The following is a 14,428-nucleotide window of genomic DNA, read 5'->3' as shown; positions in this document are numbered from 1 at the left end:
ATGACAGGCTTTTTTCCAAAGTTGTGGATAGGTTATTTTTCCTTTATACTTTTATCAATTGTATGGATTTCCCAAAAATAATACAACAACTTTTATAATTGGATTATTAACAAGGCAATTTTCTCTTCTTTTTAAATAATAATGAAAATATAACTTGAAAACATCATAGAGGATTATTCGGTGCCAGGTATATATATATGTGTGTATCTATACTTTATCTTTATTATTCTTATCTGATAATGGAGCCGTTCTTCAGCCTCTGCAAGTATTCAAATAATTGGAGGCACAAGGACAAAAGGCTATCTGTGGGGCAGAGTGCCTGGCTTTCTTTTTCCTTTGTCTTTTGCCATTCTCTCCCAGCCCCTCTGGGTATTCTAGTAGCAATGACAGAAATGGCTGGACTGCAGCCTAAACTCTGAAGGATGGTGATTTTCCTTCTGACCACAGAATTTGTGGTGCCCAGAGAGAATAGGGAGAGAGTTGTATCAGGTTCTCAGTACGATTCCTAGAAAACTGGGTGAAGGAGTCAACAATGACCAAAAGGTAAAAGAAAAATAATTGTCGCTGCTTTCAAGTGATAGAACAGAGGACAGGTGGCTTTTTTTCTCTGTCCTGTAACTGCTTGGCCCTGGGGACCAACACTATTGAGGGAAAGGCACAGATCAACAATGTATGAGCCATACCTATTAGGTCACAGGGTGGGATGGAGGACCACTGTGGAGTGGAAAGTTTGGTAGAAAATGTGTAGGGGAGGAAAATAAGTAAGAAATCTCAGGCAATGTGGAACAGAAGCAGGAGTGTACCACTGCTCAGGTTCTGAAGTGGCCACTGGGTGTCACATATACAGGAAAGACCTGAATAACACTGCACGGGCTTGAAAAGGGAACAGATTGGAACTGCCCAACAGAAGCAGTAAGAACCTTCAACCCCTTGTTGGGTCAGCATTCTGCTACAACAACAACAATAACAATAAAAAATCAATATTCAGCATAGCATTCAGACCATGTCTACAGCTCTATAACATAGGGATTTAAAATATTCAAGACACAATCCAAAATTACTCAGCAGAAGGAGAACCAGAAAAATCTCAATATCTTGCTATGGAAAAGCTACCCATAGGCACCAATTTGAAGGGATACAGCTTTTGGAATATCAGACTTATTTAAAGCAGCTATCAGGGCCAAAGGAACATGACACAGGTTTATCTTGTATAATTGTGCCCCAGTCCTGGACTCAGCCAGATCTCAAATCAGCTGTAGTGCTTTAAATGAGAAATAACTTTTAGAGACCTCAATAGTGATATAGAAGCACTCATTAAAATATCTGGATATTTATTGCTTTGTACGTTTTTTTTTCCTAATGGATACCTATTTATCAGTAAGCATTTCCTAGATAAAACTGATCTAAATTATAAATAATAACATTTGTACTAAAGTTTTCAAATTGTGCATTTGCATTTTTGCTTACATTGAAATCTTTATTTGTAATTGTATCAATCTAAGGGAAAACAAAAATAAATATTAACGACATTATAATTACACTAAAAATACTCGGCACAGAGGATGTAATTTAAAATTCTTTCCTCTTTATTTTTTTTCTATCTGTTTTCTTCTGGTCTTGATTTCTCTCACCTTAGGGTAATAGAATAAAATACTTTTTAAATAATTCTATTCTGTATGTTGATGTCACTTTTGATACGAAGTTACCTTAATTTCTTTCATGTTATATTTTAAAATTTTTGGAAATGATTTTTTTTTAATTTCTGTTTGATCATTGACATAGAACTAAAGTCAAAATTATAAAATTTATTTAGACTTTTTAACTGTCCTCTTAGTGTTTTCTTCTCTTTTCCTCACCCTCTATTAACAATGTATGTTTTAGGGTTTTTGGATATTTTCACTTTCTCTTAATTATTCAAAAGAAGTCTGTCATCTTAAAATAAATCAATCTTCTGTTCACCATATGTGCAATTCATATTACTTCTATCTGAATCACTTCTATCTGATATTTATTTTTTGTTGTTCTAAAATATTCAGTTTTTATACATTTTAATCAGGTTTTTTGTTTGTTTTTTATTTTCTGGCATCTGGGTTTGATACATTATCTAAGATGCCCACATTTCATGATTATACATAAAGAAATTTATATTATTCTTTTTTAATGTTTTCAATGCTTTTCTTAATGTTTTATTTGGTGTTTGTATCATTGATTCATCTGGAATTTTGGAATAATAATTACTGTGACAGAAGTAGCAATACGAATGAGAGATACCTGTGGGTACTTCTTCTCCTGTTGTTACTCTCCTAAGTATTCTATATATGGTCTCCTTTTATCTTTACCAAAATCTGTTTGAGGGTTCAGACACCACTGAACTTTACATGAGAAACTATGAGATGACAGGTCAACTAATTTTCCCAGGTTATAGAATTTGAAGTTGTAGAGATTTTACCCCCAACTGTATGGTTGATAAAATGTTGCTTGTTGATTTGATTTACATTTTCTTATTTTTAAGGTCTAGCACCATTTTACAAGTTTATTGACTACTTAACCTTTCTTTTAAATGAATTGCTATTTTAAACTTCTTGCTCATTCTTCTTTGTAATATTCATTTTTCCTTATTTGTTTGTAAAAGGTCTTATACAGTATTTTAGAGATATCAACTCTTCATCAAAGGCATTTGAAAGACTTCCCCTCATTGATTTGTTTGTATCATTCACTTGTTGGTGAATAGAAATTTGAATGTTATACTTAATAAAATCTATCAATTCTTTCTCACAGCCTCTGCTTTTGATGAAAGGATTAGAAAAGAGCTATATCATGTGCAATTTGTATTCAGTTTATTCATCTTAAATTTAATGCTTTCTGCTTTTAGTTTTATTGCACCTAAATCTCTATTCATAAGTGGTAGGGTAGCAGTTAAACAGTATTTGTTCTCATATGGTGATCCAATCTCCAAAGGAAAATTTATTGAGCAAGCAATTATTTCCTTGCTGATCTCAATGTAAAATTTCATCATTTGTTAAAACCTTACATACATGTGGGTCTGTTTGGATTTTCCATTGTGCCCCAAGGAACTTTTTATTCTAATACAGGAACAGAATTCCTTTCTTTACTGTGGGGTTTTATATGCTGAAGGAACAAGTTCCCTTTATGACTTTCTTGTTTTAAGAATCTTTCCACTCTAATGTGATAGCATCTTTACTTTTCTCATTTTTAACTTTGTGCCTGCTATCCCAGCAAGGACCCTCCAGGCTCTGAGGCATTGCAGCCTGCTGGGACCTCCAAGGTCATCCTGCATGTGCTCTGCAGTCTTTTCCTTTTAGAGTTGCTCCTGTGGCAGCATCATGTCACTGCCCTTGTGGCCCTAGAGGCCAGAGTCTCCTACATGTCTGATTTACCAGCAACACAAAATGAATTATCCAAAGAGGCCAAAACGATGACTGACAGGCATGTTGTCCAACAATTAATTATAAATATTTAAAATATATATCCAAATAGTATTGTAACAGCACTGGAAGAAAATATACATATGTGCAGCTTAACTTCTATTACTCTTTTACCGAACTTATTTAATCATCTATCTTTTGTACATTGAAATCAAGTAGACATCACTACACTTTCTGAGGGTAGAATTGCCAAATAAAATACAGAATGACTAGGATGCATGTTTGAATTTCAAACAAGAAGCAAATATGTCCCAACTATTGCATGGCATGGCACTCTATGTGATTTTTTTTTCTTTTAAATAAAGCTCACAGCCCTAACTGAAGGAACCATTTGACTTGAGTATAAAGAGAAATTTATTAAGAAATTAATTTGTACACCCCCTCCACCACACACACAAGCACATACACACACACAACCCGATTTACCATGGGGGAATATAATTTGCAGCCAATATAATTGATCCAAGTTTTTTTTAATAAAATGGACTCAAAGCTTATCAGATTTACAGTTGATGATTGTTCCCAACATCTATTTACAAATGTAAGTGAAGGTGGTTCAGGAACATGATGAAGAAGTTTCATCTCAGGACAAGACCAAGGCAGTACCATCAACCTGAAAACTGAATTTCTGGGGGATTTTCATGTTTCCACAAGGCAGACAAATTTCATCCAGGGCTCTGCTTCCCACATTTGTGTTCAACCTGCTTTAGCTCTGAGTTCTCTAGGCTCCTGGCTTCTCCTTCTCTGCAGAGGACCTGCTCTCAGTGGCCATATGGGGGCACTAAAGAAGTGGGCAGAAGCACAGAGGCAGAGGCTCCTCCCAGCACCACTCTGTGGGTAAACAGCTGGATAGTCTTCTCAGGCACTTCCTCAGTTACTTCTCCCTGCTTCTGATGCAGTCAGGAGGATCAGGTTTCAGTCACTGTTGGAGGGATCCCTTCCATTTTGAGCAGGATTTGAGTTTTGAGAGGTGTTTATTCTCTTTTTATAATCTGGTCCTTTTCTTTGTAAGCCCCAGGGAAGAAGGCATGCTGTGGGCTCTAGCCCTACTTTTAGCCACCCTGCCTCCTGGTAAGTATGTGGCACAGATGCTCATATGATGTTGTTTTCTCCAAAAAAGGCCATAACAAAGAATTCCATTACATCGTTGCTGTTAATTATTATTGTTGTTACCATTCCAGGCAGTCAAACATCTTCCAGTTTGGAAAGGAGAATGATGTCAGTCACACGTTTACCTGGGTCACTTCTGGCAATCACTTGTGACTTACAAATCACAAATAAGGACATCCACTGGTACCAATTCAAGGAGGCAAAGGCCCCACAACGCCTTCTCTACTATAATTTTTTAAGTTGCAAGGTTGTGGAGGACTCTGGAATCCCATCAGGGAAATATGTTGTTTATAAAGGTGCAGATGGGAGATGTAAATTTACAGTAAGAAATCTGGAAGAAAGTGACTCTGCTTTGTATTCCTGTGCCTATTTGACTAGCACAGTGATTTAGATTGGTCCTTGTGTACACTCAAAATTGTGCTCTCTTTCTGGTATACCACCTAGACAAATCCCCATCTCACTTCCTGCCATGAACTCACTGTACTCTGAACAAAGGGAAATCATGAGTCTGAAGCCCAACTACCATCCTCGTCAATCCCCTTAACAGCTATGCACTGCCCCCAAATGACTCCTAAGACCAAACTCCCAACTGCTATCGCTCATCCTTGGCCAAGAATCCTGGCTGACAGCATCATTCTCTCAGCTCTCCTAGGGCCTGTGGAGGCACATTCAATCTGTTGACTAGGAACACAAGGTCACTTGGGGTTGATCAGTTACAGGTGAAAATTAGACGAGAGTAGAAAGGAAGCAAAACAACTTGCCCAAGACCACACAACTTTCCTGCTGAATTTCGGAGCACTGAAAATCTGCAACAGGACCTGTGAGTGACAAATTCCAATGATAGCTCACATAGGGAGCAGGCACTTTGGGCAGAAATTACTTTCCAGTGCTTGTCCTTTTCTCAAAGCAAACAGCATACTTATGTCTCCATTACTATAGAGTTTCTAAATGAGGCCTTAGAGAGGTCTACTGCCATACCTCGCACCATGTGACCACCCTGGTTCTCCAGACCTGTTCAGACTTTAATGAGTTTCTGCCTTGATTTCCACATTTCAAAAGCTGAGAATAATACTGTTTATTTCATTAGGTTACTTTTAGGATCTAATATAACTCAGGTAACAAGTCAATCATGCCACTGCTCCAGGCCCCTGCACATCAAGGGAGTTTGAGAGTACAGGAAGCGTCCCACCACATTTCCTCTTCGGGCAAGTATGACTCCAGCAACATTTTTAAAGTTGATTTCTCAGAACTCAAACTATTCATCCCCTTTCCCTTCATCTTGCAATTAGATTTGTGTATATCCTCTCTCTAGAGCCTCTTCCTCCCTCTCCTACTTCTCTTATTAATGACATCCTTGCACAAGACAGGAATTGGCTCAGGCCCCACCTGGCCTCAACCACTCACCAAGCTGTGGCTTTTGGCAGCAGTTTGAGACCAGAGGTCACCCTGAGCTTCTGTCAGGAGCAAGAGTCATGTCAGGCCTCCTCACCCTCCTCTGGGTCCTCTTGTTTCTAGGTAAGTCTCCCACCTTCTTGCAGAGTGACATCTGCAGAGGCTTCCAGGCTTGGGGTTGCCTCTGCCTCACAGTTTTCTCCTTCAAAGCGGGGCAGCCACTCATCATGCTGGAGCAAGCGACCCAGGTCCTGGCACACAAGGAAAACTCTGTCTTTCTGCAGTGCTTGGTCCACAGCCAGGTCAGCTACCTCCTGGAGGTACCAGCAGGAGGAGGACCAGCGCCCCCAGAGACTTCTCTGGATGGCTATGTTCAGCAGGGTTGTGCAATGGGATTCAAAATCTTGAAATCAGGTAGAATCACAACTGTGAACACCAGGAATGGCAGTAGCTGTTCTCTGTTGGTGTGGAAGGTAGAAAAGGGTGATGAAGGTATGTACTACTAGGCGACCTGGAGCGGCACAGCCCTGGGGACCAATCCAGACCCCACACAAAAAGGCCTCTTCTCCTTCCTGCCAGGCCTTGGACATGTTCACTAACTTTTGGTCCCTTCGGTTTCCTTATGGCATGAAAGTAGAAAAAACCCACTCCTGGCCTTCAGCCCCCTGGCCTCTACTGGTTTCCCCTCAGTGCTCCCACCACAGATAAGGGGATGAGGCCAAAGACAGGTGAGTTCTCAGGCTGACACAGAATCTGTGTGCAATCCAGTCAAAGGGACCCTCTCAAAGGGCCTCCTCTTCAAAGGTTCTGAAACATGTGGAGGATAAGCAGTGCTGATCCATACCAGTGCCACTGGTTCCAAGTGGTTTTTGAGCACTTGAAACACTTGAAAAGGAGCTATTGAAAAGGTCCAAGCTGAGATGGACTGTAGGGCTAAAATATAAACCAAACTTTGAAGACTAAGTATAACAAAAGTGAAATAATTCAAAAACATTTATATTGATTCAATGTTATATGATTATATTTTAGACACCTTGGATTAAATAATGATAGTAGTAAAACTAATTTAGCTAGTTCTCTTTACTTTTTAATGCACTAACTAGAAAATTTTTAATTTGTGGCTCATGTTGGTGATGTTTTTATCTATGGATAATTTAAGGGTCTGACCATCTCACCCAAAGAATGCACAAATAAAATATCTGACATGAGATTTCTTGAATGAAAGACCCTCTGTATTTACCACCAAATGGTTGAAAACACTGAGAGAGGGAACTTACTCTTAATTTCCAGCTTCTAAGTTCTTGTCCCATAGACCCTTCTCACATGACATTAGTCAGTAGGAAGCTTAGGTAACAATATTGCCCAAATCCAGCACCCTCATCCATTGGAGAAATAGTGCAGGAGCTGATGTTAGGAGCTAATCCTCATGGCAGGGTGATGTGCAAAACCCTGGGGGAGTCGCTGGGTCCTTTGCCCTCCACTGCTCCTTGAGCATCGCCCAGCATGGGACATGGATGCACCCAGGCTTCTCCAGAGTCAAGTTCTTCGTGCTGTTTCCACTTTCCACAAATGGCTGCTAAACCATGTGACTACAATTTCTGTAATAAAGCCAAGTCATACAAATAAGATATTGTTGTGTCTGTCTTCATACAAACAACCAACTTCTTTAATAGAAAAATAAATGGAAAAAAAAATAAACCTGTGTTCCCAATCCTCCAGCACCTAAGAGGAAACTCCTCTGCTGATGTGTGTGAAGAAAAACAACAATGAAACAAAAAGATTTTTAAAGGTTTAGTTGAAGGTAAACACTTTTTTACATTGAAGATCCAACATTTATACAGGTATTTATGAAAATATCAATAAAATAAAAGCAGATTATGAGTAGAAGGGGCAAATGATTTCCAAGAAAAGTGATCCTTCAGGTTCTCAACTCATTGTCTCTCTCTCTCTCAACTTCTGTTTTTGTGACTAGAGATGTATAACTACCACATGCCTGATTTCTAAAAGAGCCCCATGATCCTTCCTGCACACAAAGTCCTAAGTCAAAGCTAAGTCCTCCCAGCACTTATCAGAAGGATGGAAGGAGAGGTGCTGAAACTTACTTTTTGTTGTTGTTTTGTTTTCAGATTGCTCCTTCATTTCTTATTCCTCAATGTGCTAATAATGCCAGATGGGTACAGAAAAGAGAGGCCTTGTGCACTTCCTGCACCTCTTTCAAGCTTGGCTCCAGATAGGAGTGAATTCTGTGAATTGCTGATGACTGGGTGTGGCCAAAGGAGGCACAAGTTCCTAAAGGAGCTCTCTACAGAACAACATACTTCCTTTTGCCCAAGACACCATTGTCACTTTCTTTGTGGGAGCCTTGCTTTTGGCCTGTCTCTTCATGAGAGATTAGTGTGACAAGAGCAGGACTAGTATATTTCTAATGCTCAACTGGGCATATTCAGTGAAGGCAACATGACAGATTCTGACAGAAACAACTCTCAGGGTTTGCTCTCAAAACCTTTCTTCCCAATTTTGGCCTAACAGTAGTTAAGGCACTGATGCAAACCCTCTACCTGAGCTAACTTATTTATGCTTCACAAATGTCCAATAAGGTGGGTCCTGATTTTATTCTTACCAGATAGATGAGAAAAGGCAAATGTTACATGCTTTGTAGTCAGAAAAAAAAAAAACACTCTCAAATCTGTCAATGACAAGTTGTGATAAGTTGAGTCTCACTTTCTTCCAACTGGGATTCATGGAGATTACACTATTTTACATAGTTCAACATGAGAAAGGATACAGAGTGCTTGGGACATGTCATCACTTGGTATCTGGGTTTTTTGTTTGTTTGTTTGTTTTACAGGTTATATTTTAAATGATGATCTTTCACTGCATGAAAAGAAATACTTCAATGACCACTATTCCACTCATTCCTTCACTTTTTATTCCATTCCACAAATAACTGGAAGTAAAACTAAATAAAGGATAGTCTCATTCCCCTCCTAATGGTTCCCAAATGAGTCTAATAAGAGATAACAATAACCATACAGCCCAAATATTGGAAAGAAACCTTTTGAGAGACAGAAACACTAAAGGCACCACTAGAAAGCAATTGGAGGTACATTCACCCCAGACTACCTGGTGAGAAGATTCCTGGAGGAGACAGTGCCTGAGCTGAGTCCAGAGATGAACAGGAGTTCACCAAGAAAAGTGGGATATACAGCAGCACATCTGTGGATTGAAGTAGTATTCACAGGTGTGATATATTCTGAGAAGCACAGATGTGGATCTTGGGCATCTAAGGAGAGAATACCTGAAGACAGAAAAGAAGGGAGGAGATACCATCTCATAGGACTCATGTTCTAGCAGCTCTGGACTTGATACTCAGAAGCAGAATAGAGCAGAATGAAGAATTCTAAGCAGAAAATGAACTAGATAAGATCAGTACCCAGGTGGTGGGTAAGAGGGTGGTAGGATCCAGTGTTTGCAAAATGTGAAAGACAGAATGGAGACAGGTGTGAGCCAAGCCTGTTTAAGAGGTAGAATCCACAAAAAACTGAACTGTGAAAAATTAGAGGAGAGAGTTGGAGAGTTGGGGCTGACTGACATGCATAGTCTGGCTTGTGCAAAGTGAGTAGCAGTGATGTTCCCTTATACAGTAGGAAAAGATGAGTGGCCAAGAGGAATGATGAATCTACTCTGGCTCTGTACATTTGTAGTTTCCTGATGTCTTATGTGAGCCAAACTTGAAGTTATCTGGTGGTCAGTTGGACAAGTGCATATGGAGCTCTGGTGGTAGGAGGGGTAAAGATGGGTGTGTGATATTCCCCTATCCCTTCTTTTCTCCCCTCTAAGATAATTAAAGATAAGTAATGTTGGGGGTCGCCCTGGCTCCAAAGACTAACTCCCCCCCCCAGAAGAGCCGTCCAATGGTGAGCCCTGCTGGTTCACATGATCCTTACCCACCAATCAGTCTAGCCCTGCTGGCTCACATGATCCTTATCCACCAATCAGAAAGCACCCCATGCCAACTGTCAAACCATTCAACCATTAAACTGTCATAACTGTCAAACCACCCCAGGCTGTTCCTCAATAAACGGGTATTTTCTCTGAGGAGCCTTGTTCATTCTTTTAAGAGTGGGGAAGTGACAACTGAGGCAGAGTAGGTAAAGTAAAAACAGAAATCTAGACAATAAATTTTAATGAGCTGATTGGGAAAGAGCAGTTTTTAAAAATACTCTAGCACAGATAAAATGTCTTGGGTTAGAGAAAGGAAAACAGACAAAAACAAAAGCAGTAATTCAGAAAGAGGGAACAGTGCTTCTTAGAGACTGGGGTTTAACACAGATGTATAGCTCTGGTAGCTGGGATAGGACAGAAAGATAAAACTTAAACAGGAGCAAGCCACCAGGAATGGTATTCAGACCCAGAAAGGTGGCTAGATTCCAAAACCTACAGGATGTGAGAGTAACTGAACAGGGGTCAGTTCACTAACCAAAGTCTCCACCTGGGTGAAGACAAGCTCTCTGTGGGCTCAATGATATGCAGCACAGCCTGACCACCCACCACTCTGGCCTGACAGCTCAGTGGGGTTATTGTATTTTTATTCTGTGAAAGGTAGTGTTTGAAAACAGAAAAGACCAAGATCATGGTGGCGACTCATCTCTGTTAGACAGCTCCCTGCATCTGTATCCCAATAAACTAGGCCCCCGTGACAAATGATGGGTGTTGAATGACACTGACTGTGTGAATAAGTGGTCTTGTAGTTCTGAGGTGGTCATCTGCTCTCCATGATCAGATGTAAGATGGTGAACCTTGTGTTCCCACCTTCAGGGTGCAAGTGCTAATAGGTGCTGAGGACCACCCTTTACCACCAGCATGCTTTTATACAGTCTCCTAGGTAAATCACTCATGTGGTGATTTTACACTGGAGTTTCAAACTTCCATATTTTCTCAAAAGGAAGTTTTACCTAAGAATGTCCAAATGCTCAGCCTCATCTTTTCAGAAATCTTTACTCTCTCCCACAGATCCTCTAGGTCACATATGTTGTCTGCCTCCTCCATATACTTTTCACTGATTTTCTTTAACTTTGTATTTTTTTTTAATTCAATGTTTTCATTCTATTTTTGCAAACTATCCCCCACCCCTTTTTCCTCCAGGGTTTGTATACAATGAAGGTGACCCAAGAAAATTCAACCTTTGGTACTAAAATGCTTTCCAAAGTAGCACAACTGGAATGTGTGGTGTCTGGAATAACCATTTCTGCCATGTCCACACACTCGCATCAGGAAAAGACCTGCTCATGCCATGCAGCTCCTGACAACTCTGTCAATCTGAAAAAAAGCACTACATTAGGCAAACTTGAGGTGGACAAGATACCTGCAACTTCTGTGTCTACCCTCACCATTCCCAATGCAGAGAAACAAGACTCAGCTCCATACTATTGTGTCTTCTGGGAGGTGCACAGTAGCAGACCATTAGAGCCATCTCAGTCAAAAGCAATCTTTGGTTCTTCATTCATTATTATGAACTGGACAATGCCAGTTTCCACTAGCAAGCCTTCATACAGTCTCCTAAGTAGTCTTTCATGTGGTGATTTTGCATGAAGATTCCAACTTCTATGTATTATCAAAGAGGAGGCTTCTACATAAGGATGTGCGAATACTCAGCTTCATCTCTTCAGGAAATTGTTTTCTCATACAGACCTTCTAGATCATGAATGTTTATTCATCTGAAGATAACCTCCCCATTCACATTTTAGATATTTAAAATGGACACAATATCTTTATTTATTTATTTTTATGTGGTGTTGAAGACTGATCCCATTGCCTCACACATGCAAGGCAGGTGCTCTACCACTGAGCCACAGATCCAGCCCCCAAAGCTCATTTCTCTCTCTCTCTCTCTCTCTCTCTCTCTCTCTCTCTCTCTCTCTCTCCCCCTCTCCTTCTCTCTCTCTCTCTCCCTCTCTTTGTGGTGCTGGGGATTGAACACAGAGCATTGTGCATAAGAAGCAAACACTCTACCCCCTGAGCTATGTTCCTAGCCTTTTATACACTTTTTTGTAACTTTGTGCTGATCAACTTGCATTACCTTAAGTTTCTCTGATCTACTTATCTCCATTGATTAGAAGATGGATATTAAATAACATAGCATTCATTGTCCTAAAGGCTGAATTGTAAAAGGCATGGCCTAATCTTACCACAGCCAAGGGAGACTACAGTGACTAACATATTTTATGCATGCCTTGGAGTGGCGATTTTTTATGTTAAAAAAAAAACTTATCCTCACTCCTGCTGATCAGCACAAGGAAAAGTCCCTGGTACTCCTCCTGGACTCAAAGTATCATTTCCTGGATAGAAGAAGCCTGTGTATATAAAAGTATTTTGGAAATTTTAAACACCTTATCAAAGTACCACTCTACACTGTATACTATCAGAGAAATGAAAAGCTGTGCTCCATTCGTATACAATGAACCAAAATGCATTCTGCTGTCAAGTATAATTAATAAGAACATTTTTTTAAAAGTACAGAATCATGGTTTTACTTTAACAGCTTTCATTCCAATGACATCTCTACTAGCAATTCTCTTCCAATGACAGATAGATTTCTTATTTGACATTGTTTTCTATTGGCCTGGTCTACTCAATTTGAAACTTCCTGATTATCTCAGAGAGAAGGTAATGGTCACTCTTTTATTTCCAAGATGTATAGTAATGGTAAATGTGCTGGGAGAAAAGAGGATGGAATTCCTATCCACTCAGCTCCCATTGACTGCCACGTAATGTGCTACCATGTTCAGAATCTCAGAGGATCATCATAAAATCCTACAAATAAACTTGTACATAGAAGAAAGAACTGGTGCTTAGAGGTGGTTTGTGACCTACTTAAATGGAGTTTATGAGATTTTAATTCTACTCTTAGGCCACTTTGAGTACCTTTAAAGCTTATTAACTTTGTAAGAATATACTGTGGCATTTGAGGGCAAATGTTGGGTGCCCCAGACCTACTGCCTGCCCAGCAGAGACTGATCAGGACAGAATGAACAATAATCAAGAAGCCATGGCCACCTTGGGCACAAAACAGGAAGTTGTTTCTTTCTGAAAATTCTGACCCAGGACCTTTCTCCTTACTGGTGGGAAAAAGGCTAAGAAACCACATACCATCTCTATTCTTGTGAACTTGCCCTAAGAGGAAATGTCACAAGTGGAGTACATACAGAGGTGTCGAAACCCTTTAGCCTAGACATAGTTCAATGATCAAAATGTGTAACAATGATCAAAATGTGTAACAATGATCATGCTTGAGAAATATATAGTTCCTCTGTTTTTTTTTTTTCCTCCTATACAAGCTATGCCCCTCCTAGCCCTTTCTCTATTAAGGCTAAGCCATAAGATTTTAAGATCCATAGAAGATGATAGATGTGACCAGCACCCCTAGGATCTATGTTGGTTGTTAGAATGTATTTTGTGAAATGCTTGCTCAAGTGCTTTGTTCATTTTAACGTTGAAATAACTTTTGCTTATGGATTTTTAGGGTTCCTTTGTATATTCTCTCTATAGATTCTGTATTAGTTGATAGCTGATATATTTACAGCCTTAATGATATCTTTTGATAATGAGATATTTATGATTTTAATCCGGGCTGATTTACCAATTTTCTGTTTTGGTTTAATGCATTGAGTCCTGCAATATAAGAAATCCTTACCTACCCCAATCCAATATCAGAAAAAAATTTGTTTTTGATTTTGAATATAGATGTAGACTAAATCTAAAAAACATTTTGTGTGTGTGTGTGTGTGTGTGTGTGTGTGTGTATAGCTTGGATGAAGGACAAGAGTTTATTATTCTCCATGCTGGTGTTATTCCAACACCATTTTAAAAAATACCATCCTGCCCTATGTGATTGCAGAGGTGATCTTAGATGTAAATTAAGTAAACGTACAGTAATCCCCTTCCTCTTGATTTCCCTGCCTGCTGCAGCCAGGGGCGACCTCTGCAGAAGGGGCTCAGCTCAGGGGCAGGGTAAGGGGACTCGAGGTACAGTTTGTTTCATTTTCATAATTACACATAGAGGGTCACTGGCGGGGAAGAGGTGGGAGATGCCCTGGAAAACTGAGGCGCTCTGCCCTTTGGATCCTTCTGTTGGCCCCCAGGTCCCTCCAGAGTCTAGTCAGCCCTGGCCCACGTCGCACTGCGCTGGCTTCGGGTCTGCCTGGGACCCCACCTCAGTGGCCTGACCTAGGAGACCAAGGTCCCTGGGACCTCACCCGCCCAGCTGGCGCCTCACCTCAGAGGGCAGTGCTCCCTCAGAAGCTCCAGGAGGCTGTCTTTGACCTACAGGTTACCCAGGCGCGGCACTCAGAGACGCCAGCTTCCAGAGGCGGGAGGAGCTTGGTGTGGGTCCCTCCAGCCTGGGAGCGCGACGAGAGCCCTCAGAAAGGCTGGAGAGACACAGCAATGGCTGCTGGAGGGCTCCTTACTGAGAGCTGGAG

At 40.4% G+C, this 14,428-nt stretch overlaps 1 long non-coding RNA gene across 1 annotated transcript; it reads right to left on the bottom strand.

Moving 5' to 3' along the window:
- Nucleotides 1–3,900: 3,900 nt before the first annotated feature.
- On the bottom strand, nt 3,901–14,428 carry LOC124103939 (uncharacterized). The gene is made up of 2 exons (XR_006855327.2): nt 14,224–14,428; nt 3,901–7,546 (listed from the first exon to the last, which is right to left on the bottom strand). It is a non-coding gene; the product is annotated as an uncharacterized LOC124103939 (long non-coding RNA).

Source organism: Marmota monax, unplaced genomic scaffold (assembly GCF_021218885.2).
Source record: "Marmota monax isolate L192 unplaced genomic scaffold, Marmota_monax_Labrador192_F-V1.1 WCK01_AAM20220418_F8-fsc00107, whole genome shotgun sequence".
Lineage (NCBI taxonomy): Eukaryota > Metazoa > Chordata > Mammalia > Rodentia > Sciuridae > Marmota > Marmota monax.
The sequence above is the reverse complement of the archived record's forward strand: the minus strand, read 5'-3'. Positions and strand labels throughout refer to the sequence as shown.